Below are 24,208 nucleotides of genomic sequence, written 5' to 3' on the forward strand. Positions count from 1 at the left end.
GCACAGCTGTTCACTCCACACTTCCCACTTTTAGAAGCTTCTTTTCAGCCTGCAGGCCTGTGAGGGTGTGACTGCCCTCACGTACACGTGCCACATGTAGAGAGTGAAGGGAAGCTCTCGCAAGGCAAGCTTTGCAAACTGCTGTGTTCCTATTAGAGAAAGATAGTCTATTAGGCCAAGCCACCTGACTGATAGTGGAGGAGGAGAAATGGTTTGCATGAGTAGGAATGAACAAATGACAGAGAGAGAGAGAGAGAGAGAGAGAGAGAGAGAGAGAGAGAGAGAGAAAGTCAGACACAAAAGGTCAAGGCAAATACTTAGGAAACACAATTTTAAAACCTCAAGTCAGATCTTTCTAGTACAGAGATGTGGTGAACACAATAGTTTCTCCAAATATGTCCCTCCCTAACTACAGCTGAAGCACAGTGTTTTGTAAATACGGTAAGGGGTGCCAGAGTAGTCAATAAATAGTTATCATGCCTTCCCTGGGACAGGCAAAGGAAGTAAATCATTAGAGGCCTCGCCTAAAGGAATTTGGTAAATGTTTGGTGACTTAAAGAGAAAGTTTAAGAGATCAGTTCTAAGTTGATCAAAATTCCACAGCCTGTCCCACTCTTTGGGACCATTTTCTCCAGAGCCTGCAGGTGACCCTTCTTACCAGAGATGTCAAAGGACAGGGAAGGATCTGTGGCTGGTCCAACACCGTGTCCCTCACAGCACCCAATAGTGTGCCAAGCATGTGGCACATATATACTCCACATCTATGCTGTGCACTTGGATCAGAGCACTCATCTGCCCAGAGGAAACAGTGGGACACATCCCACACCCTGCATGATACACAGGGACACATGGGCAGAGGAACAAGGGTGGTGCTCTAGGCCATGGAGCCAGAAACAGGGGCAGGAAGAGGACCCAGGGCCTTGACATCGTGCTTTCCATATACACTTTCCCAAGGAAAATAAAGCTCCGGATGGAAGAGAGGGTTTGATTCAAAGAAATAAACTTGAGCATGGAAAAATATGAAAACATTCCCCCAACCTTTGTTTCTTTTCAAGTTGAATTTTAAAGATCTCAGAAATGACTATCTCCCAACTGTTATATATAACAAATGTATGGGTATTTGTTAGGTAGGAGTTCAAGGACACCAAGATGGCAGAGATGGGGATTAGAAAGAAGCCATTGGAGGACAAGACAAGGAGCCCTGTCCCTCTTTAAGATAAGTCCCATTACCATGACCACACCCACCACTGAGGACTTATCACCCTGGCAACTCCTGTCACAGGTTGGGTCTTTTTAAATGACCAATGGGGATAAAGTGGGCAGGATTCTAATTACTTTTTCTAAAGTAACCAAGGAGGGGAAATTGGATGATATTCTAGTCGGGTATCATAAGGTAACCAATGAAGGCAAATGGGGTAAGGTCTTCAATCAGGTCTGTATAGGGAAGAGACAGCCTCACAGTTTAGCATATAAGACACTGATTTCCAGCCATCAGGGTCTGAGCCTCCCTGTCTTGCTCAGACCAGTCTGCTCTACCTTACAAGTGCTACTTTCACCTTCATCTTCAATAAATCTGTACTTTGCCTCTTAATAGTGTGTGTCTTGCACAATTCTTTGTTCAGGACACCAAGGACCTGGACCCCAGCCAGACACCCTGTTGATAACATACACACACACTTCTCTATGCATGTGTATCTGTCTACAGCATTAGTCCTATAATTGATATATGTGTGTATGTATGTATGTGTGTGTGTGTATATATATATATATATATATATATAGCATTTTTGTATATTTATATAAAATATATATAATTATTGTGTATATATCTGTCCTTGAGTACATACCACCACAGGAATGAAGTCATCCAGACTTTGGGGATGGCAACAGAAGATCTCAGAAATGACTATTTCCCAAATTAATAAGTGAATTACAACTCCAGACAGACAACACGTGGAATGTAGCCTTTGAGACACCTCTTTAAAAGCCTCCTGTTCCTGCTGATGGGCAGAATCACAGCCTTTGGGACAGGAGGCTTTTGGTACATATATACATGTGTTTCTCCTTTGCTAGCAAACCAATAAACCTTCTTTTTCCTTTTTCTCAAAACCATGTCCTTGTTATTGGATTGGTATCAGGGATAAGGACCAAGGTTTCGACAACAGTTATAGAAAAACCAGGAATGTTACAAAAATAGAAGGGACATGATGAGTGGAGAGTAGAACCCCTCCCCTGACAGGAGACAAGACACAAAGCAAGTCCCACGTGACCGTGACAGTGAGCCTTCTCCAAATGGCTCCTATGATGATGCACTTCTTCATAGTCTTAGCTTTGGCATGGACTGTGCCCCTGACTTTCCAATCCTCACTCTGTTTGCAGCCACCTTCTGTCTTTTGGATCCTGGCACTCTTCTGTGAAGGCAAGGAGTGACTCCTAGACCCAAGCCTTTTACTTCAGCGACTTGGTTGAAGTGGCGCTTTACACATGAGAGGGAATAGAGATAGAGGAGCAGGTTAGATTCCCATGTCTGCTTGCCAACTTTTTTCCCCATCACAACCAAAAAGGCACAAAACACAAGCAGAGGTATGTATTTCATATTGCTGATCAGAGCTAGGAGAGAATTGTGGTATAATAGGAAATCTATGTGGTGTTTACTCCCAGTTCCTGTCTCAGAGCTTCTAAAACCCTTGGGATTCCCTGAGTGATAGGAATGTCTTTTGCTATAAATGACAGTTCCTTCCTGATCACACCTGCCTTTATGCTAATAGAGCTAGAGGGAAAATCCCTTAGATAGTCTCCATAAGGGCTGAACCTGGAGAATATGAGCCTCACCCATCAGCCTCTGGGGAGGAGGGGGAGAGGAAGAGGAGATTAAATTCTATATAAATCCTAAAACAATAGATTTTGACAAGATTCCAGATTGCTGAGCATATGGAGGTTTCTGAAAGACTGGTGCCCTAGAGAAGGCACTGAAGCTTTACATCCTTCCCACATCTCTTGCGCCATGTATCTCCCAACTGGTGTTCATCTATATCCTTTGTAATATCCAATATTATAAATAAGCCAATGTATGTAAGTGTTGCCAAAAGCTCAGTCCAATCCAATAACGAACACACGGTTTTGAGAAAAAGGAAAAGAAAGGTTTATTGCTTTGCTAGCAAAGGAGAAATACAGGGAATTCCTATACCAAAGGCTGTGATTCTGCCCATCAGCAGGAACAGGGAGCTTTTAAAGAGGTGTCTCAAAGGCTACATTCCACGGGTTGTCTGTCTGGAGTTGTAATTCACTTATTAATTTGAGAGATAGATAGTCATTTCTGAGATGTTTTGGTGTCATCAACCCCAAAGTCTGGATGACTTAGTTCCTATGGTGGGTGTGTACACAGGGACAGATAACTCTGCCTAGGATGGGGAAGAAAGGTAATACTATTTCCCCCAGATTAAGGAGGGGGAAAGATCAGGGAGGAGCAGGGAGAGAGGAAGAGAAAGAAACATGTCCATCTTAAAAATAAGTTGCAGTGGCAGAGCAGCAAGGGCTACATTCAAAGCATAAAGTAGACCACTGTGACATAAGTGTTTCCCTGAGTTCTGGGAACCATCCTAACACATTAATCAAACCCAAGAAAGGGGTTGGGGTTATAGTTCAGTAGTAAAGTGCTTTCTAGCATGTGTGAGGCAGTGGATTTGATCCTCAACACCATGTAAATAAATAAAGGTATTGTGGCCACCTACGACTTAAAAAAAAAAAAAAAAAAAAGGAAGGAGCTGGATAAGGTGCCTGTAATCTTAGCTACTTGGAAGGCAGAAGCAAGAGGATTAAAAGTTCAAGGCCTAGTCTAGGCAACTTAGTGGAACCCTGTCTCAAAATTAAAAAAAAAAAAACTGTTTTTAAAAAGGACTTGCACAATGCCTACCTAATATGTGCAAGGTCTCGGTTCGATCACCAATACTTCCAAAAAAAAAAAAAATGCAAAACAACACAAAAACCCAAGGAAGAATAGTAAGGATCCTGATTTAAAGTCAGATGGTCAGAGGCATAGTTGACAACCTACTACTTGCAGTTGGCATCTGCCGTGGGGGCGTCTCGTGGAACTGAGCCCTGAACCCATGGGATCCACCATTGTCTCCAGGTAGACAGTGGCAGCAGTGAGCTGACCCAGAGGACACCCAGCTGGACTCTGCTGGAGAATTGTTTGGTGGGTGGGGAAACCCACACACCTCTCACCCTGGAGGGATGATGGGTTGAATGTGAGTTCCAAGGGGGAAATCGTTTATTCTTTTTTGAGAAGTCAGAGTCAACTCTAAGACACTCTTTTGAGTTTAAAGGCTCAGCCTTTCCTAGTAATCGCTGCACGTGCGCTCAGACAGTAAACGTCTACATTGAGTACCTCTGAGGTAGGAGGCTATGTACTAGGTGCTGAGGACACAAGGCACAATCCCAGCACTAAAGAGATTTGTAAGAATCTATGAGCCAAACAAGAATTTGCTGAGCACCTCTTCTGCACCCCATGTGCCAGTGCTCAGCAATCACCTCTGAGATTTGGCCCCTCCCAACCTGCTGAATGCCACAGTGACAAGGACTAATGATGGAACCCCTAGAAGCCTGGTTCCCTTTGCTTTTATTTTGTTTATTTATTTATTCATTTATTTTTGAAGTACTGGGGAATGAACACAGGGTCTCGTACATGGTAGACAAGTGCTCTACCACTGAGCTACATTCCAGCCCTTTTTATTTTATTTTATTTTAAGACAGGGTCTCACTAAGTTGCTGAGACTAGCCTGGAACTTGTGATCCTTCTGCCCCAGCCTCCTGAGTATCTGGGATTATGGATTGTGGGCCATTGTGTCAGGCTTAGTTCTTTCTCTCTCTCCTTTTTTTTTCCCCCTGGAAGAGAAAGTGGTTGACAGTTTAGAAAAACAAAATAAATGGCTGATTCAATTTACTGAAATGATATGTCTCTCATGGAAGATTGCACAAATTCTGAAGAAGCATCAGTGGGTGTTACCCTTAGGTAGGTAAAACCAACCTAAAAAATAATAATAAAAACCTTCAATGGCTTTAAAAATGTGAGAGGGGTGAGAATCTGCACTGCGCCCTTTATGGGGCATGACTGGTGACCCCATCACGGCTCCTAGAGAGATGGGTCTGTACATTTTTAGACACCATAGAAAGTTTCCTCTCTGACTGGGCTCCTTCAGAGCATTGTACATTTTGATAAAATTTTAAAACAACACAGCAGGCAAAAGAATAAAGGTTTTTCCCTCCTTTCGTCTCAATATAACTGTGTATGAAGGGCAGAGAGCCAAAAAGTTCATGTCCAGAAACTCACGTACTATTTGTAGCTCCCTAATGAGCAAAACTTTTTTGGCCATTCATTTTGTTATCTCAAAACCTCAAGAACCTGAGGATAGACACGTAGTAGGTTCACAGCATGGGCTAATCAAATAAATTGCGTAAATGAATGAAGCAATGGATGAATGAAATATCCCCAAATCAGTCCAGAGTCCATATCCATTCCCACAAGCACAAGTGAATTCAGGACTTGTCAAGAGCAACTATCTTTTTTAAACACCACCAGAGATAGGAAGCATAGAGATCTTTCTTTCTTTCTTTCTTTCTTGCTTTCTTTCTTTCTTTCTTTCTTTCTCTCTTTCTTGATTGATTTATTTTATGGTACTGGGGATTTAACTGAGGGCCACTGATAAGTTGCAGTGGCAAAGCAACAAGGGTTATATTCAAAGCATAAAGTAGACCACTGTGACATAAGTGTTTCCCTGAGTTCTGGGAACCATCCTAACACATTAATCAAACCCAAGAAAGGGGTTGGGGTTGTAGTTCAGTAGTAATTTACAGTCTAGATCATTTTATTTATTTTGCTATAATCATTTAAGCTACAAACCCAGATCATTTTATTTATTTTGAGGCAGGATCTTGATAAGTTGCCAAGGCTGATCTTGAATTTGTGATCCTCCTGCCTCAACTTCCCAGAGTAGCTGGGACTCCAGGCCTGCACCATGGCACCCAGCTAGAGGAGAAGTTCTTATGTGCTGGTCCCTACAAGGAAAAAACCGAATGTAGATATAATAGACTAACTCAAAATGAGTGCTGAACCCAAGAAATAAAGAACTGGAGATATACGAAACTCAGCCACTCTAAGGCCCACCCAACGGGTCAGAAATTGCCTCACTTTAAGTACAAATATTCACCTAGCTTTTACTACGTGCCACAGATACCAAGGTGAATCAGACTACACATGCCTATTCTTCCAGCTTACTTTTTCTGGTAACTCCCCTGTTGCATCACTGTCCCTAGATCTTGGTTGACATACTTTCCACTCCCTTCCATGCTTTCAACTCCCCTGCCCGCTGTCCCCGGTTAAACACACCTGCCAAACCTTCACCTATGAATGAAACCTAAGAGCCACCTTCTCAGTTCCAGCTCAGTGCTGCAAGAAAAAGTTACACAAGGATGCCAGCTGATTTCATTTATAATACATGACCCAAACCCAACCTTCTCCCAGTTTTCCCACTTTGCTAAATTGTATCATCACTTGCTCAGATATTCAAGCTAGAAAGGATTCTTGAATTTCCCTTCTTCCTCATGCCCTACATCTAAACCAGCATCAAGATATTAATGCCGTACCCACATGAACCCCAAATCCACTTCTTCTCTCCATCTCCATCAGCCACCATTTTGTCCAGGTCTCTGTCTTCCCCATCATCACCTGGACCACAGCACACTCTCTGAAAGGCAGCTATGCTAAGCTCTATACCACCAACACCTCTATGAAACAGTTTCTGAATTAGTCTCCCACTTTCTTGTCCTTCTGGTTTATTCACTGAAAAAAATAAAGTGAACTATCTGCCTGCCCATCGGTCCTCACCCAGGGCTTCAGGGTTCACCAACCTGACTTCCAACGCCCATTCCACATTTTTTTTTTTTTTTTTTGCTAGAAAGTTTTCTCTGGTCACGTAGCTGCTTTGCCTACTCATCACCCCACAGATACTTCCTCTTCCTCCAACAGACCCCAAGCAATGGCTGGCATGATAAGGTGAATAAATACCCCAGTTCTTGGATACCTCAAGTGGGATAATCTGGGGGCATAGTCTAGAATGGCCCCCTGCGATCCCCAGAGGACATAAGTTCCAGTTGTCCACAGTGAAATTTGAATTATCCTTTATTAGACTTCTTCCCTTACTTGCCTCAATCCTTCACTTCTCTGTTGATGCTTTTTTATACTACCTCCCAAATCAACTTGGTCTTCTTCTGAGGGAAACCAGACTAAAGCAATGTCTCATCTCTACCTATAGTCCTTACCATGGCACACCATGGCCTTTAGGGTAAATTTCAAAATCCTTGACTTTTCCTAAGAAGTCCTGCAGGATGCTCTTACCTACCTCTGTGGTTTTCACTGCCCATCATGCTGCTCCTCCCCCCATCACTGGTGCCTGCCTCCTTTTAGTTCCTGGAACGTGCTAAGCCCTTTTCCACCTCAGGGCCTTTGCATGCTCTATTTCTTGACTTGGAACACCCTCACCCAGCTCCTCCATGCCCCTCTTCCTTCCTTCCTTCTGATCAAATACCCTTTCTCAGCCAGGCCTTTCTTTATCAACCCATTCAAACTAGGTTTTCCTGCTATTCTCTCTATAAAACACCTTCATTTCCCAATGGCACTTACCACCATTGTACAACCCCCATTTGTATGTTTGCTTGTCTTAAATCTGTCTCCCCACCAGACTGGAAGCTCGGCTTTCTTAACCAGGATGTAGCAGAGGCCCTAGCATGTTGGAATTCATCAATTCTTTTTTTCTAGTTTGCTTTTTTAAAGATTGAACAAAGATATGTTCCTTGCCCTTGAGGAGCCCAGTGTAGAGGAAGAAACTTGTGTACAAATGGATAATTTCCATGAGGTGTCAGAGGTCAGATAGCCACAGGCAGAAGGCACTAGTGGAACACAGGGGAGGGGAACCAAGCCCACAGTGGTAGATAATAGAAATGACACCCATTTTGCTAGCTCAATAGCCTCCAAGTTCCATGATGTATAAAAAGTAAACAAATCCTTTTCTCATTTCTATATTATTGTCAGTGCCAGGCGTAATGTATACCCCAGGTTATTGCTTGAAGGAATAAATGAGTGATAAACTCCAAATCTAGGTTTAAAATATTTTTGCTGGGCATGATGGTACATGCTGTAATTCCAGCGACTTGGGAGGCTGAGGCAGGAGGATCACAAGTTCAAAGCCAGCCTCTGCAATTTAGTGAGACACTAAGCAACTTAGCAAGACCTGTCTCATAATGAAAAAAAATTAAAAGGGCTGGGGATGTGTCTCAGTGGTAAAGTGCCCCTAAGTTCAATCCTGAACACCATAAATAAATAAATAAATAAGGTTTAAAATTCAAAATAATTAAAATTCCACAAGTCATCAAGTCAAAAGGCAAACATACATGAAATCAGTATATCTTCTACCACAGAGCAATATCCCTTTCCCTTTTTATTTTGAGACAGGGTCTTGCTGCATTACTTAGGACCTCACTGAATTGCTGAGGCTGGCCTCCAACTTAAGATCCTCCTGCCTCAGCTTCCCCAAACTGCTGGAATTACAGGCATGCACCACTGTGTTCAGCTTAGTATATCCTCTTAATTGAAAAACAAAAATGTAATCTTCAAATGTCAGCGGCTGGAAAGAATTATGGGCCATCTCAAGGCAGGGGCGTTACTATTCTGAGAACTCTTGGTGAAATCCCACCAGTTCAAGACTGCTGACCCCCACCTGTTGGTTCAGACAGCCCTAGGTTCAAATGCAGCAGCCTGGAAGGAGAGGAGGTGTAGGGCATAACCTGCTAAGCCCCAATCAAGTTGTCTTTGCCATCTTCTTTCTGTTTTCCTCAGGAAGTTCTTCACTCTGAATCCCACTGGTGTTCCTACCCATTTAAATAAAATGGGTGGGCTCCATTTGGTTGTTAGATCCAGTCTCCATCAGAGCTGGACCATCCCACCATGCCCTCCGCTTTTTACTTATGTCCGTGTCTTGTCTGTATTTCTTAAACTTCTCATATCTTTAATATTTCTAATCCGACTCACTGCCCTAGTTCCAGGAAACTGAGTAAACGTCACGTGGGTGGTAATAATCAAAAAATACAAAAGTGAAGAATTTTTAACAAGATAGAAAACGCTGATAATATATTAATGGGGAAAGCAGGATCTGATATTAATTTATAGTACAGTACTGTAGTGTAAACACAAAGCACCAGTACATTAAAAAGGGCCTCGAAATAAGCAAAGGGGTTCAGATGCTTTCCTTTTTTTACCTAATTTTACTCTTTGTAGATCCCAAGTCATCTATAATAAAGCATAATACCTTTCTAATTAAAACAACACCAATTAACTTCTTTTTTCAAAAGAGAAATAGGTTATAAATCTGGCTAGGAATTCTAGAAATCAAAGCAAAAGACAACTAGTATAAAACATCAGTACTTATTTTGAAATAATGACCAACTAAGAAAAAAAGAAATTGTGTCTGTGTATGTGAGTGTGTGTGTGTGTGTGTGTGTGTAAATAAATATCATTAGTTAAACATCAGTATATAAAACATCAGTATAAAACATCAGTACTTATTTTGAAATAATGACCAACTAAGAAAAAAAGAAATTGTGTCTGTGTATGTGAGTGTGTGTGTGTGTGTGTGTAAATAAATATCATTAGTTCTCTCCCTTGAAAAAGGTTCTTGTGTTTTTTGTTTTGTTTCCACTGTTAGGAATTGAACGCAGGGCCCCACAAACACTGAGCCACATTCTCCACCCAGCACATGCTGTTTTTAAAGTTGGTTTACATGTTGATTCAGTTCACTTCAACATGATCCATCATATCATTAAAAAACAAAGGCTTTTATTCTGATATATGAACCACAAAGGCTCCCAGGCCTTGATTTTTTAAGAATGAAAAGAACTAAATCATAAAAAGATGGTCATGGTAGACAGCCTCCAAGGTGGCCCCAAATGGTTCCCACCTTTTGTTATTCACATCCTTGTATAATTCCCTCTCTTTGAATATAGACTGAGTTAAAGTTTGCCCAAGAGTTAGGGGTTCTCAAGATTTGGGGCTTCTAGAACTAACAGCAGGAAAGTCTTGGAAAAACAGGAATGAGTTGTTCACTCTAGCTGGATTTAGTGACTTCCTTTCAAACAATGCGATCCAGCAGAAGAGATGAATCATCATTTCCAATGTTCTCATGAAAGGACTGGTGCTTCTGTGTGACATATTTTCTCTTGCCCTGGGTAAGGACAGGCATCATGGCACAAGGCAGCTCTGTGGAGAGGCCCATGTGAGTGAACACAGAAGCAGATATGAGACTTGCCAATGGTCACAGCAATGATTTTGGGAGTGGATGCTTCCCATTTGAGTCCTCAGATGGCCACAACCCCATACAACATATCTTCGACTATGCTGCTAAGCCACACCCAGATTCCCAAGCTCAGAGACTGTAAGAAATGTTTGTGGTTTTCATTTACTGAATTTTGGGGTTATTTGTTACACAGCATGAATAACTAATACAGTAGTGATAGATCAGAAATACAGCCTAAGAAATGAACTACTTTTGAGCCTATGATAAGGTTTCTTTAAAAGGAGATTTACCACACAAACTGCAACTACTCTCCCCACCCACATTTATATTTATATAAATTAATGTAATTTATTTATATAAATTAATGTAATTTATATAAATATAATTTATATTTATATAATGTTACAAGAAGTATAATATTCTTTTGTCCCACATCCCCCGATCCCATTGCAAATATTCAGATCATGTTCTTTCCTTTGACTAACTAAAAAATCAACAAGTGGTTCCTTCCTCTTCTGCCTCTCTCAAACCCCAGTGTGGTATAAATATTGATGATTGCTGTGACCAGTATATCAGTTAATCACAATTTCACAGAATGATATAATCAAAGAGTTGTAGGAGTCAAAAATTTCTGATTATATATTTAATAAAGGTAAAAATTGTATGCTTGACTTGAGAGAAACTCTTCAGTGCCTTTTCCTCCTCTACCGAAGAAAGCTAACAGAGAAAGAGCCTGCAGAGAGGTCTTTCATTTTTAACTTTGCATAATGGAAATCTTCAGCATAGAGGAAATAGATAAATATAATGAACCCGTCACTCTATCTATGACCCATCTTCAACAGTCATCAAACTTGGACAATCTCATTTCATCTCTCACCTCCATTCCCGGCCTACCCCACCCTCCACAAAATCCCCATCCTGATTCTTTGGCTTATCTTTTTGGGGGAGGGGGTTGCATTTTTTTTTAATTTTGAAATGCTGGGAATTAACTCAGGCACAGTCTATCACTGCAATTACATCCTCAGTTGTTTTTATCTTATTTTGAGATGGGGCTGTCTAAGTTGCCCATGCTGGCCTTTAACTTGTGATCTTCCTCCCTCAGCCTTCCAAGTAGCTGAGATTACAAGTGTGCACAGCAGCATCCAGCTACATTGGGTTTTGTTTTGGTTTTTGTTTTTGCAATAATGGGGTTTGAACTCACGAGTGATCTACCACTAAGCTACACCACCAGCCCTTTTTAATTTTTATTATTATTATTTTTTTATTTTGAGACAGAGTCTCACTAAGTTGCTGAGGCTGGCCTCAAACTTGCAATCCTACTGCCTCAGGCTCCCAAGTTGCTGGAATTCAAAGCGTGTGCTACAATCTAGCTCCTTTGGGTTATTTTGAAAGAAATTTCAGATACTATATCATTCCATCTGCAAAAACTTTGCCTATAATGCATTTATACAGAAAATAACTTTTTTAAAGCAATATGATTCTTATACCTAATTTTAAAAAATTCCTTAATATCATCAAATATCCAAACAGTGTTCTTATTTCCCCAATTTTCTTGTATTTCATTTGTTGGCTTATTTTACAAATCAGGATTCAAATAAGGTCTACATTTACATGTGCCTGACACATCTTTTAAATCTGTTTTAATTTATGGTTTCTCCCTCCTTCTGCCACTGCTCCCCACCCACCACGCCCTGCTCCAGGGTTACATTTTGAGACACTCTTTCCAAGCCTTGTGAACACACTGTTTTCTGATTTCTATCATTGACTCACCTCCCCTGAAAAACAAACAACATACTAAACCCTTGCCTTTAAATAATTTTAAAAGATATGCTTAGGTCTAGATTCATTTTAAAGGATAAACATTTATCAAGGAAAGAGAGCCTTATACACGTTGTATTAGAAGAGACAGGAGTCAATTTCACATGACATAGGGATATGAAAGCACATGCACATAATCCTAGCTGTTCAAGAGGGTGAAGCCAGAGGATGCTAAGTTCTAGGCCAACCTCAGCAACTTAGTGAAACCTTGTCTCAAAATAAAAACCAAAAAGGGCTGAGGATGTAGCTCAGTGGTAAAGCACCCCGGGTTCAATCCCCAGTGTTACAATAAATACATAAATAAATAGATAGATTCACATGACAGTTGATAGAACTTTTTAAAAATTCTATTGCAGATGGTTTCGGGAAGGTCAATAAATATTTAGCTCTGTTGATGCTACCTTTGCCATAGCTTTTTAAATAATAAATAAGAAACAAAAAAGTGTTTCAGTAGCCATACACATCAGTTACATCCTCATGATGGTGGCCCTTCTCCCTAGACCTCCGTAAGATTACTTTCACAATCTTCTCTCCATGAAGTGGGGTAAAACTAATAGCTTCGCAGGGAAAATTTCACTGAGACTTCTTGTCAAGTTTCTCCCAAGCTGAGCTGCATCTGCCTCCGTGGAGAGCTGGTGTGAAGTGAAAACACAGGGAGTAACAGATATCTGTGAATTCATTTGGGTCATCTGGATGCTATTAACTGCAGGGCTTTGACAGGATTGCTGAGAGAGCTGCCCCTGGACCCAACTTCCTCACTTAGGACCCAGGAGGAAGCACATTCTCAGAGTCTGTTTACTCTTCAGATCTGGTTCCCCTGGGCTTGCGCTTCACCACTGCACTTAACACCTGAACAGGCAAAATCTGCACCATAAACTTGGAGGTGTGAGCCTCATTACTGCTTTTCCTATGGTGAATGCTTGGGATTTGTCCAGCACTGGAACAGGCAAGAGTTCAAAGCAGGCTTGCTGTCGCCTTTTCATGACTTGAGTCAATTAACAAGGGATTCCAAGCTGGCCTGGAAGGCCTGGCTGCCAGAGAGTCTCTGGAGCAACAGCTGGAATAAAACTAATAAAAACAACTACGGAGCAATTTGTGAAAATGTCAAGTGCAGCACAAACACACTGACCCTCGTAAACCTCAACATGAACTTGGAGAGGTTGGGCCCAGTCAGCCTTCAGGATGGCAGAGACTAGTGCCTAGCTGCTGCCCTTCTGCCGCTGGTTCCAGTCTTTTCAAGTCTTCCTAAGACCTTGCTCTATTGTCCAACCGATGTCTCTTATGTGGCCTGCTGAACTTGGTTAAACATCTGGGTCACTTACTCTTTTTAACTAAGCAGACCCTTCCTCTACCAACTCCCTCCTTCCACGAGTGAAAGCAAATCAGGTCAGAGGATGCTGGAGCTGGCCAATTTAACCTGTTGTTAAAAAAAAAAAAAAAAAGAGGAAGAAGAAGAAGAAGCCTTAGGAAGATGGATCGCCAAATAACTTTGAAGCTTCTAAAGGCACCCAGAACCTAAATAAGTCAGTGTGAAGACTCCAGGCTCCACAACGCATCCCTTTCCCTTCTTTGCCCTCCCTTTAAATGTTCCAGGGGAGAAATTCTCACCACTGTTTATACAAAGCAAAAGCTCTTTCAAGACTCATGGACTTTCTGTAAGCTCAGAGCTGCGTAAGCTACAGAAAGTTACAGGGCTGATTAGTTGATAAATGGCCACAACTTTATGGACAGTTAAAGCAAAGGACAGCCCAGATCACAATTTTGTTACTATTGTATATGTTGAACCAAATGACAGTTTCAGGACCCATAAACTTGACTAGAGAGGAAGATGAGGGGAAAAAAAAATCTAAATAGGAAAGGAAAAATCAAAGGAAGATTTATTTTTATTGCATATTTACTTGCAAATGTTTTCTTTCCCTCCTTTCCTCCCTCCCTTCCCTCCCTCCCCCGCTCTTTCTCTTTTACGTACTTTCATCAAGATAGTGGTTCTCCTGGGGAGTTGGGCAAGAAGGTAGTGGACAAGAGGGGGGCCTAGAAGGGTCTTCTATGGGTTCCAGCAATGTTACTCATCTCTTTTTTTCTTTTCTATCTGTGTGCTGGGATTGAAGTCAGCCCCCATACTTGCTAGCACTTTACAACTATACCACTGAGCTACACCCCCAGCTAAAGTTTCTCATTTCTGAACCAGCCTAATGGTTATAGAGATGATTGCTTTATGACCAGTTACCAAGCTGCACATTTCTAATGTGTACGTCTTTTACTATATGGGATATATATATTCCCTCCCACCCCTACTAGGTTAACAGCCCATCCTTAAATAATATACGATACTGAAATAAGTTTTGCAAAAGTTTAGTTAGTACTTCTAATGGGAACCTTTGAGAACTCACTGTTTCTTTTTTTAATTTTTTATTTTTGTCATTTTAGTTATATATGACAGTAGAGTATAATTTGACTTATTCATACAAACATGGTAAGACTCACTATTTCTTAAAGTGTGTCCCTAGTCCATCTGCTTCTGAGAAATGTCGCATGATCTGTAAGAGCACATAGCTGGATCTCATCTCAGCCCAACTGCGGCAGACTTGGGAGAGAGGAGGGAAAAGCTGGAGGGAGTGTATCACGGGGGAGCAGTATCCCTGGAGCTTATCTGAATCAGAAGAAAAAAAGAATGAACTGAGCACAGTGGTGCACACCTGTAATCCCAGTAGCTCAGGAGGCTGAGGCAGGAGGATTGTGGATTCAAAGCCAGCCTCAACAAATAAGCAAGGTCCTAAACAACTCAGCAAGACCCTGTCTCAAAATAAAATATAAAAAAAAAAAAGGCGGGGGATGTGGCTCAGTGGTTCAATCCTGATACCAAAAAAAAAAAAAAAGAATGAGCCTTTCTTCCTTTCCCAAACTCCTTGTCTCCAGCCATCAGATCCATTCTACAACAGTCAATACAAACTCTTCAGGCACCCTGGGGCACACTGTGATCCCAGCCACCCAGGAAACAAGGCAGGAGGATCACAAGGTCAGGGGCAGCCTTGGCAACTTAGAAACACTCTATCTCAAAATAAAAGTTGTAAAATGAGGCTGAAGAAGGCTGGGGATGTAGCTCAGTGGCAGAATGCTTGCCTAGCATGCTTCAAGCTCTGGGTTCAAGCCCCAATAGCGTACACACACACACACACACACACACACACACACACACACCAGACATTCAGCTCTCTGCCATGACCTTTCTTCCTTGATCTCCTAAGATGTGTCACAATTCTATTCTTGCCCTCTGCCCACTTGTCCTTCTCACTGTTTCCAGGACAGAATTTCTAAAGCACAGATGTGAGTATTTAATGAGAACCCCCTCATACTGTTAAGCCCAGCTCCTTCTCAAGGTCTAGATCTCCCCTGAGGTCACCTATTTATCATCCACACAGCCCCACCCTGCTTTCCAATCACACTAGGCTCTTCCATACCTTCTTGACTTTGCCGATTTTGTCTTCTCTGCCTGAAAGACCCATCTGCTCCTTTATTTTCCTGGCAAAGTCTTGTTCAAATGGCAGGCTAAGCCCACAGAAGCCTCTCTTTCCTGCTGCAAACTCCTTCGCTTGCTACAGTATCCCCCCTAGAATGAACACATCAACCTGTTTTTTATGAAGAACTTCTTTACTAGAGTATCAATCCTCAAGAAAAGAACCATGCCTTTTTTTCTTGAATTCCTAAAGCTTTGCATGACTTCTGACGCAGAATAGGTGCTCAATAAATATTCCCTCCTTTGAATTTGACTCTTAACAAAAACTCCTCAATAAAATCCATTGCCTGGCTCCTACTCGTAGTCTCTCCTACCTAAACTGCTCCCTTTGGGTTCCTTCCCAATGATGGCGAGCCCTTGGTCATGTCTGGCCAGAGAGATACTGCTGCAGATCATCTTTCTTTGCTAATTCTCCTCTCATTGGCCAGACTTGAGCCTGAACAGCCTGAACTGGTGCCAGTAACTATAACCACTATGTGCTTCTCCTGCCAACAGTGGACATGACCCAGGAGCAAGGTGAGCACAGTAACTGGAAAACATTCAGTCTTTGCCAGTTGCTGGAACCTTCTTTGGTCACCTTCTGAAATGGCAGTCAGCAGATAGAATTACCCTCACTCAGAGTGGAGATGTCTGGTAGGATACTTGATTCCCTCTAAGCCACCTTGTCTTCTAAAGCCTTTTGCAATCCATATTTCTACCCTCTTTCCCTGGAGTTTGCCTTCTTGGAGATTTTCAGCCTGAGATGGCAGAAAATAATCTTGGAAGGATTTAAATTCTCAGGGCAATTGCACTGACTCCACACTGCTCATAAAGGCTGGTAACTAAAAACAGGCTCAGTGGGACAAACATGAGGTCCCATAGAATGCATTATAAAAAATTAAAATAATGAACAGCCTTTTGAATTATACCATGCTCAATTGAAAAGGAATTGGGTAAATGTCAAAGAAAGTGGCACAGAAGCAACCTAGAGATCAACAAGTCCATGACTTCATCTTACAGATGAGGAAACTGAGGCCTAGATAGAAGGAAGAGCTGGTCTAAAATATAACACAGCTTGTTGACACTGAACCTCACTCCATTCAGGGTCCTTTCCAGCTTCCATACTTTTTTTTTTTTTTTTTTTTTGGTACCAGGGATTGAACTCACGGGACACTCGACCACTGAGCCACATCCCCAGACCTATTTTGTATTTTATTTAGAGGCAGGGTCTCACTGAATTGCTTAGCACCTCGCTTTTGCTAAGGCTGCCTCAGGCTCCTAATCCAGCTTCCATACTAGCTCTAGGAGTTAGTGAACAAAACAAAGTCCTGAAATTCCCATCACCTTTACCCAGCCCATCTGCCATCTTCTCAATTCCACTGAAAGGGGTTATTTTTCTGAATCCATCACGTATCAATTTAAACTGCACATTTGACACTTAGCCATTGCAAAGGACATCCCCTATTCCATGAATTTAGAATGGTTATAAATATTATGGTTTCTAAATCAGGCATGGTGGTACACGCCCGTAATCCCAGTGCTTGGGAGGCTGAGACAGGAGGATTGTAAATTCAAAGCCAGCCTCAGCAATAGTGTGGTGCTAAGCAACTCAGTGAAACCCTGTCTCTAAATAAAATACAAAATAAGATTGGGGATAGGGTTCAGTGGCCGAGTGCCCCTGGGTTCAATCCCTGGTACCCCCCCACAAAAAAAAAATACTGTGGTTTCTAAACCTGCACTGGACCACCCAAAGTGACTCTTGAAAATACAGACTCCTAGTCTTCATTTTTGTATTTTCCATTTAGTAGGTCAAGGATGGGGCTTCTAGATTCTGACTAAAAAAAAAAAAAAAAATCCCTCACTAATTCTCCTGTAATTCAGGTTCATTTATGCAAGCTGCCCTTTTCAGATCCTTTTCAACTTAGAGATTCTATGTTTTTACAGAGTAAGGAATCCCCACCTCTGATTTACTGATGAGTTATCATTCACAATTTTAAAAATATTTAAAAATATATTTTTAGTTGTCAACGAACCTTTATTTTATTTATTTACATGTGGTGTTGAGAATTGAACCCAATGCCTCACACATGCTAGGCAAGCACTCTACCACTGAGCTACAGCCCCAATGCAAAAAAAGATTTTTTTAAAAGATACCAGGCTACCATGAGAAATATAGGTTTGTTTTCCAGAGTTATAGCAAGAAAACAGGACTCCAGAGAGAATGTGAAAGTCACTCAAGGTCAACAACAGACAGCCTCCATCAGCAGTACAGCCCATGACTTTTAACTCAAAGGCCATGAGATGATCTATCCTGAAGAATAAGCAGCAAAAAAGGAAACCTGTGACCCTGAATGACTCAGCCATTTCCTTGCAAGGTGAAAGTTGATTAATGTCTGTGCACCCTCTCTCCATCCATGACATGGCAGTGAGAATGCTGGCCTCCATCTCAGGCGACCCAGATACTGACAAAACACGGAAAGGATAAAATTGTGGTGGGAAGACAGAATCACCTTTCTAAAATAACTCTGACATGATATTCCCCCTTACCGTGTAAAATTTCCATTTAGATCCAGCATGGTCACATGAAATATGAGAGCACTGACATCTTAAACCCCTGTTCATATAACTTGGGCTGGATGGGTGGCCTCCCTCGGTATGGCTACTTCAATTTATAATTTATTGAAATCAGCCTAACATCAAAATGCAACTTTCTCAGGTCACTAGATTCTGCAAATCCAAAGCCCCATGACAGACTTTGCAATAAAGAAGGTGCCTCCTTGGAAAAAGGCAAAAACGTTTTCAGCTATAAAACTGGACTCAGGGGGTTGGAAACTGCAGAGCTGGTTGAAGAACACTGTTCAGTGACCCAAAGAATGTTCCTAGAATCATCAGAGACCCCTGGGAGAACCTTGATTTTAGCTCTTTTCACATCATCTTGTCCCAACTTCCACTAATCTATGAGCTAATGGGAAACAGTCCTGTCTGGTAGAATGCCTTAGATAGGATTGAAAGCTTAAGAATGCCTTGAGTAAATCTCACTGAGATGTGTGGGACTTTGATGGCTACCGTTTCCTGGGGTTTCAGATCCTACAATGCAAAGGCTATTCTATAACTTACTGTGTTCTTCAACGTCCATCCATGAAATTCTCATCCTCAGAATTCCCTATCATTTCCACACTGGTCTGTGGGAAGGAAAGTTCTCGCTGATCTTCACACACATACAGTGAAAGCCCCAGAGCACAAGTAGGCAGAAATACAGGGAAAAGATAGAGACAGCAGGGGGAAAAAAAATGGAGTGTTGGAACAGACCAGAGAGAAAGACGTAGATACACCGGTTAGACAATAATTTTATGTGCAACAACCAGAGAAGCAAATGCAAAAACAGAAAACAAAAGAGGAAGAAAGGGGAAAACAAGATACCTCCCTTTCTAATAGATGATAAATGGAAGAAACAGTTCTCAGTTACAGAGTGTTTTTGAGTTAAGGCAGTAGGAATAAAGGTATGGGGTGATGGGTTTGCTGATTGCAAGGGAACAAAAAGTTACATCATCCCAAGCGCTAATCGTACCTGGGACAAGGAAGCTGCCAGTGCAGGATCAGGTGAGGTCAGGCCGCCCAGCAGACTGAAATCACATGTCCGTGTGGCTGCACCTGTCATTCTGGTTTCCAAGTCCACAGGAAATGCCAGGACTTGGCCTGTCCCAGGCAAGTCTAACAGGAGGAAAGAGAATTCCCTGTGGGCAAAACACATGAGGGCTCTCCCACACAGTGGACTAGAAATTCAAGGGGATATTAATTCTGCCCAACTTTCCATATGCTCTCCTACCAAAGGCCTTCTGGGTGGGCAGGCAGAGTAAGTTCCTCAAGGTAAACCCACTCCAGGTGCCTTGCTTTATTCAGGGCCCCAGAATCTCTGGAAGGAAGTGGAGCCTAGGGGGATGTCACACAAGTGCTCAGGCTGCTATAACAAATGATATAGCCTGAGTGGCTTAAACAATGGAAATTTGTTGCTCATAGTTCTGGAGGCTGGACTTCCAAGATCAAGGTGCTGGCTGAATCTATTGCTGCTGAGGTCCCTCTTTCCTGATTTTCAGACAATCATACCTTATGTGACTGATGGAGAACCTCTCTCTCATGTCTCTTCTTATAAGGGCACTAAAATCCTGTTCTAGTCAATTCTTTTCACTGCTGTGACCAAAAGACCTGACAAGAACAATTAGAGGAAGAAAAGTTTATTTGGGGGCTCATGGTTTCAGAGGTTTCAATCCACAGGTGGACAACTCCATTTCTCAAGGCTCAAGGTAAGACAGAACATCATAGTAGAAGGGGTGGCAGAGGAAAGCAGCTGGGAATGTGGCATCCAGAAAGCAGAGAGAGAGAGAGTGCTTGCCTCACCACAACAAAACAGAAACCCCAAAGACATGCCCCCCAGTGATCCACCTCCTCCAGCCATACCCTACCTGCTTTCAGTTACTATCCAGTTAATCCTTATCAGGGGATTAATTCACTGATTGGGTTAAAACCCAATCATTTCTCCTCTGAACCTTCTTGCATTGTCTTACACATGAGCTTTTGGGGGACATCTCACATCCAAACCATAGCAAATCTCATTCTTAAGGGCTCCAACCTCATAACCTAATCATCTCTCAAAGTCCTCACCTGCATATACGCTCACATTAGGGATCAGGGCTTCGACCTATGAACTTTGGGGGACACAAACATTCAGTCACCGTTAGTATTTGTTGTGCTGATTTTTTTATGAAAAAAAAAATGTCAAACTAAGAAAAGTACAATATAAACCAGAATTGTCACCATGCAGGTGTGTTTTTGGTTATTGGTGATTGAACTCAGGGGCACTCAACCACTGAGCCACATGCCCAGCCCTATGTTGTATTTTATTTTGTATTTTATTTAGAGACAGGGTCTCACTGAATTGCTTAGTGCCTAGATTAATATTTTCCTATATTAGCTTTGCTTCTTAACTCCAAATGTTGTTTCTACTCTTGAACCTTATGTGGGCACTTCCCTGACCTATATCCTGAGAAATGACCAAAATCATGAAATTTGTGTTTATCCTTTCAATCCATATTTTTCTATTTTTACCATATATATGTATTCTAAATAATATTTGCCATTATTTAGAGATGTTTTAAAAATTTGATTAAAAAGTAGTAGATGTAATCCCTAAACTTGTTTTTTTTTAATTCAAATATTCTGGTCTTTGAAATTTATTCATACTGCTCCATGTAGGTGTAATTCACTCATCTAACTGGTGTGTGCTTTACCCTTATGTGAATAATCTTTGATTTATTTATCCTTCTACTTTTGGCAGACTTCTGTTTTTCATTTTTTTGCTATTATAACACTGCAGTGAAATCCATGCACAATTTTCTAGAGTGTTTGCCTGGATGGGGCACATATATCTTCAACTTCCACAGATATTACCTAATTGTTTCTATACTCTCCTAATTTGTGTGTGAGGTTTCCTTTATTCACCACTCTCTAACATTATTGACTTTTAATTTTCACTAATCTGATTAGTTTAAGATAACATCTCATTTTTATTTTAATTCACATTCCTGTGATTACCATAGGAATCTTTATCTCTTTTTTGTCTTCAGGTCAACCTTTTCTGTGGATTGCCTGTTTGAAATCTTTTCTTGCTTTTCCTCTTTTTGTTTAGTAGGTTGTTTCTCAATTCTTTGCAGAAGTTCTGTGTATATGCTAGATGCCAACCCTTTACTGATTGTGTACAATGCCAAGTATTCTCCCAAAATGTAATTTGTATTTTAATTCTGTTTTTGTTGTCTTTTATCATTCAAGAGTTTCCTTCTTTCTCTTACTATCGTCAAATGAATCAACTTTTCATTTATGGTTGCAATTTTTGTGCTTTGTAAAAATTCTTCCCTACCCTGAGTGATAGTCTCCCATAATTCTTTTCAGAGTTTTGCTTTTCGTATTTAGAGCTTTAATTATTCTAGAATGTATTTTGTGTATGACAGGGTATAGGCATATAAATTAATTTTTTCTCATATGGATACCCAGTTGTCGCAGTCACATTTATTGAATAGTCCATCATTTCCTCTATTGATTTGAAATGCCTCTTCTATCACATATCAAGTTTTCATATTTGCTTGGGTTTATGAACTCTCTATTCTTTTCTATTAATGTCTTTCTGCTTTATCATTTCTCCAGGATCATACTGTCTGATTAAACACCTGTATTCTAGGTCTTGATATCTGCCAAGGCTAAGACCCACCCCACACCCTCCCTTTTTCTTCTATTTTTTTCAGACTTCTCTCAGCTTAATCTTGGCCTCCTAATCTTCTATATCAATTGTCTAATGAGACTGTGAAGTTTCTATGAAAGCCTATTTAGGACTCTGCATGCTAGGAACTGATCAGACACATAGGACCACTGAGTGATATAAAATAAGGGGTTTATTTAATATAGGGCTTAGGACTAGAGTCAAATCTGAAGTCGGCAGGGCCAACAGGGAAAGAAGATGAATGGGTAGAGCAGAAACAATGAGAAATTCACAAGGACAATCCCGTGTCTGTGCCTCACTGCCCCCAACCTTACTAATGTTATGTATGACCTTCAGAATAAGTAACACCCTTCATCACCAAGCTGCCACTCAGAGCTGATCTAGATGCTATTGCATGAGCTGCAGGAGCACCTGACCCTATACCATACTGATACCTGAAAGCTTAAAAAATAGCTACTGCTTCACCTCCAACTATCAATCCTCACGCAGAACTTTCGTATGGCTCACCTGAACAACTACTGTTCAATGCAGGGGAGTCTGGTAACAAAGTTCCTGCCTAGCTAAGTTAACACTGTTGAAAGCTACCTCAGAGATATTACTTATAATAGCTTAAATATATGGATTAAGTCAGGTACATTGACACACCTGGTTGCTAAAATCCTAGCAACTTAGGAGGCCAAGCCAGAAGGATTGCAAGTTTGAGGCCAACCTAGGCAACTTAGTGGGATCTTTTCTTAAAATATAAAAAGAGCTGAGGACATAGCACAGGGGTAAAGAACCCCTGAGTTTGATCCCATGAGGGGAAAAAAAAAGATATGGATTTAGATTGACATCTTAAAAATATTAACTCAATCTATGAAATTTAGTTTATATCTTCTTTTATTCAGATTTCCTTCATATCCCTTGAAATGTTTGATAAATCTCTCCATGATATTTTTTTTCACTTTCTTAATGGCTCACCTTTTTTTTTTTTTTTTTGTTCTTTTTGGTTATACATAACAATAAAATGTATTTTGACATAACAAACATACATGGGGTATACCTTCCCATTCCTGTGGTTGTACATGATGTGGAGTTACACTGGTCACGTCCATGACTTTCTTTCTTTCTTTCTTTCTTTCTTTCTTCCTTCCTTCCTTTCTTTCTTTCTTTCTTTCTTTTCTTTTCTTTTCTTTTCTTTTCTTTTCTTACTGGGAATTGAACCCAGGGAGGTTTGACTGAACCACATCCCCACCCCTTTTTATATTTTATTTAGAGACAGGGTCTCGCTGAGTTGCTTAGGGGCTTGTTAAATTGCTGAGGCTGGCTTTGAACTCTCAATCCTCCTGCCTCAGCTTCCCAAGTTGCCAGGATTATAGGCATGCACCACCATGACTGGTTCCAGAACTTTTCTGCACCTATTTTGAAACTTAAGCACTTAACAAATTTTTTATTTGATATTTTCAATGGAATCTTTTAAAATTCTGTTTTCTCAAACTGGTTGTTGTGGCTCAGAGGTAGAGCACTCACCTAGCATGCATGAGGCTCTGGGTTTGAGACTCAGCATCACATAAAAATAAAAATAGAGATATAGTGCCCACCTATAATTAAAAAAATAAATATTTTTTTAAAATTCTGTTTTCTCATTGACTCTTGGTGGTTAATAACAAAAGTTTGATTTCCATAGGTCTTCTATCAATTATGATAACTCCTGGCTACCAAGAGGTGAGGAGCTTTCCTCCACCACAATCTTTGGCTCTGGTGATCTGCTTTGCCTCGGGACCAAAGCAATGAAGCTAACCAACGATGGACTGAAACCTCTGAAACTGTGAGCCAAAATCTTTTCCCTTTTAAGTTGACTTTTCTCAGGTAGTTTGTCACAACAACAGAAAACTACTACATTCACTTTTAGTGTGTTAAAGTCAAAGTTCTTAAATTTAGTGCCATAAATGTCTTCATATGCATCAATTATGAAAATTTTAAATCTTTAAGTATCTGTAGTAAGATCCCAATATTGCTTAAATGTTTTCTTTTGTCCCTGGATTAATCCTTCTAGAAATTTGACTATTTTTTTAAACTTTTCAAGAAATTAGTTTTTGTTTGTTGAGACTCTAGTGTTTCTTACTTTTCTGTTTTATTTCATTTTAGTTTTATCATTATTATCTTTACTCAACTTTTTAAAATTCACCATTATTCTTTTCTTACCCACTCAAGTATAATACTTAACTACTCTATTTCCATTCTATCTTTATACCTAATGTATGAATTGAATGCTATAAATTTCATCTTAATTTTACATTAGCTATA

Source organism: Marmota flaviventris, chromosome 13, assembly GCF_047511675.1.
Source record: "Marmota flaviventris isolate mMarFla1 chromosome 13, mMarFla1.hap1, whole genome shotgun sequence".
Taxonomy (NCBI): domain Eukaryota; kingdom Metazoa; phylum Chordata; class Mammalia; order Rodentia; family Sciuridae; genus Marmota; species Marmota flaviventris.